We start from the raw sequence: 3,263 nt of genomic DNA on the forward strand, positions 1-3,263 counted from the left end.
AGGCCTGGGCAAGGGGCAGAGCCAGCAATCGGAGGGGTCTGGGGGTCCCCTGCCCAGGCCTGACGCCTGGGCCAGAGGCATCAGGCCTGGGCTGGGAGCAGAACCAGTGATGGGGGAAAATGAGGGTCCCCTGCCCAGGGCAAGGGGCCGATCCTGCGATTGGAGGGTGATGGGGGTCAACGCCTGAGGGCTCCCAGTATGTGAGAGGGGGCAGGCTGGGCTGAGGGACATTCCCCCGACACACACACCAAGTGCACGAATTTCGTGCACCGGACCCCTAGTAAATTCAATTATAAGGAAAAAATAAGACTATATTAGAAAACAAGAGAGGAACCAAGATGGTGGAATAGGTAAACACCTGAACTTGCTGCCTCCCACAACCACATCAAAATTAGAACTAAAATACATAACAACTATCATCCAGAACCATGGGAAAGCTGGCTGAGTGGAAGTACTACAACTAGAGAAGTAAAGAAGAAAGCACATTAACACTGGTAGGAGGTGTGGAGGCATGGAATGGGCTGGCACCTGGATGTGCCATATTTTAATCGAGATACAAGCTCCCGCTTGCTCTGAGCTCCAGTGCCAGGCGAGACTCTGGGGGACACAGACACATATGGGGAGAAACTGGACTTTCTAGCACTGGGGCAGGAATGTGGGGCAGCTTTCTTCCAGATGGAGGTGCTTGCAGAGGTCACTGTTCCCATGCTGGGCCTCCCCGGTGCAGGGCTGACTGGCAGCCATTGCTGTTTGCTCCACCCTGGAGATTCCCTGAGACCCCGCTCAATTTACAACCCCTCCCAAGCTGTGCACAGAGGCTTTTGCATATGAATGTCCTATCCTTTCTCAGCCTAAGACCCATCAAATGAGTTGCAGCTGGGTCAGGGAGTCCCAAAGCTATCAAAAGAAGGCCCAAGGCCAGCACCGGCACCAGCACCAGCACCAGCACCAGCCTGCCTTGCTTCACAGCTGGCCTCGTCTGGGCACTTCCAAACCCAATACAAAGAGGAGGAATCTGCAGATCTCTCTCTGTAGCTCCTTCTGGGTGGCCCCAGGCAGTGGCTGACTTTACACCTCCCTGGAGACCCAAGAGCCAGCATACCCAGTAGTCACTGTGAGACCATACCAGATTACAGCTCTTCACATACGTAAGTGACACACTCAAGGGGCAGACTCAGTGAGCACCAAAGCCCCACCGAGTCAAATCTGCCCCATAAGGGTGCCTCCTACACAGCAGCACATCCATTGTAGACACAGCTGGTACTCAGCTAATTCTCCTGGAGGTCAATTCCTGCAAATGATACCAATAGCAATCAAGGCTCAACTACAACAAGACTGTGCACACAGCCCACAAAAGGGTGCACCAAGAGTGTCCAACTCAGGTGACTGAGCAGGCTGAGCTACTGGGCCCTATAGGACACCTACTACACAAGGACACTTTATCAAGTCAAGGAGACTTAGCAGCTACCCAATACATAGAAACAAACACAGGGAAGCAGCCAAAATGCAGAGACAAAGAAACATGTCACAAATGAAAAAAAAATGGAAGAAAGCAAACTACTGGATATAGAGTTCAAAATCACAGTTATAAGGTTACTCAAGAATCTTCTAGAAACCTCTGAAGAACTTAGTGAGACCTTCAAGGATCTTACTGAGAATGCCAAAAAAATGGAAAAGGACCAGTCATAAATTAAGCATATATTGACTGAAATAAAGAATAAGATACAGAGATTAATCAGACTAGAGGATCCCAAGAATCAAGTCAAAGATTTGAAATACGAGGAAGCAAAAAACACCCATCCAGAAAAGCAAAAAGAAAAAAGAATCCAAAAATATGAAGATAGTGTAAGGAGCCTCTGGGACAACTTCAAATGTACCAACATCCTAATTATGGGGGTGCCAGAAGAAGAGAGGGAAAAAAAGAGTGCAGAGAACCCCAAACAAAAGGAATCCAAAGAGGACCACACCAAGACACATCATAATTAAAATGCCAAGAGCAAAAGACAAAGAGAGAATCTTAAAAGCAGCAAGAGAAAGAAACTCAGTTACATACAAGGGAATACCCATATGACTGTCAGCGGATTTCTCAACAGAAACTTTGCAGGCCAGAAGGGAGTGGCAAGAAATATTCAAAGTGATGAATACCAAGAACCTACAACCAAGTTTACTTTATCCAGCAAAGCTATCATTCAGAATTGAAGGTCAGACAAAGAGCTTCACAGATAAGGAAAAGCTAAAGGAGTTCACCACCACCAAACCAGTATTATATGAAATGCTGAAGGGTATTCTGTAGGAAGAGGAAGAAAAAGGTAAAGATAAAAAATTATGAACAACAAAGTGACAACAAATACATATCTATCAAGTGAATCTAAAAACCACACGAATAAAAAAAATCTGATGAACAGAATAAACTGGTGAATGTAATAGAATCGGGGTATAGAAATGGAGGAGACTGACAATTCTTGGGGGAAAGAGGATGTGGGGTGTTTGGGGGAAGCGATTGGACAAAGATCTTATATGCATGTATGCAGTACCTATGGACACAGACAGTGTGGTGGTGAGGGCCTAGGGTGGGGTGGGAACCGGGTGGAGGGGAGCTATGTGGGGGGAAAGAGGGACATCTGTAATAATCAGAAAAATAAAGATTTTTAAAAAAAGAAAATAATTGTGTTTATTTTATTTTTTAAAATAAATCTTTATTGTTCAGATTATTATAGTTCCTCTTTTTTCTCCCCATAGCTCCTCTTTACCCGGTTCCCCCCACCCCTTGCCCTTACACACCCTCCCCTTTTTCCTCGTCCATAGTTATAAGATTTTTGTCCAATCTCTTCCTGTTCCCCCCCCCCCCGAGAATTATCAGTCCATTCCCTTTCTATGCCCCTGATTCTATTATATTCACTAGTTTATTCTGTTCTTCAGATTATTTATTCACTTGATTTTTAGACTCACTTGTTGATAGATATGTATTTGTTGTCACTTTGTTGTTCATAATTTTTTATCTTTACCTTTTTCTTCCACTTCTTACTTAATACCCTTCAGCATTTCATATAATACTGGTTTGGTGGTGATATACTCCTTTAGCTTTTTCTTGTCTGTGAAGCTCTTTGTCTGACCTTCAATTCTGAATGATAGCTTTGCTGGGTAGAGTAATCTTGGTTATAATCACTTGCTTTTAATCACTTTGAATATTCCTTGCCACTCTTTTCTGGCCTGCAAAGTTCCTGTTGAGTAATCAGCTGACAGTCGTATGGGTGCTCCCTTGA

The 3,263-nt window shown here is 44.7% G+C and overlaps 1 protein-coding gene across 1 annotated transcript in view; it reads right to left on the reverse strand.

Moving 5' to 3' along the window:
* TRPC1 (transient receptor potential cation channel subfamily C member 1) overlaps positions 1-3,263 on the reverse strand; it is a gene marked incomplete at its 5' end in the record, with an annotated part of 170,680 nt that overhangs the window by 32,250 nt on the left and 135,167 nt on the right. The gene's annotated exons all lie outside the window — the stretch shown is intronic.

This window comes from Myotis davidii, unplaced genomic scaffold (genome assembly GCF_000327345.1).
Source record: "Myotis davidii unplaced genomic scaffold, ASM32734v1 scaffold495, whole genome shotgun sequence".
Classification (NCBI taxonomy): domain Eukaryota; kingdom Metazoa; phylum Chordata; class Mammalia; order Chiroptera; family Vespertilionidae; genus Myotis; species Myotis davidii.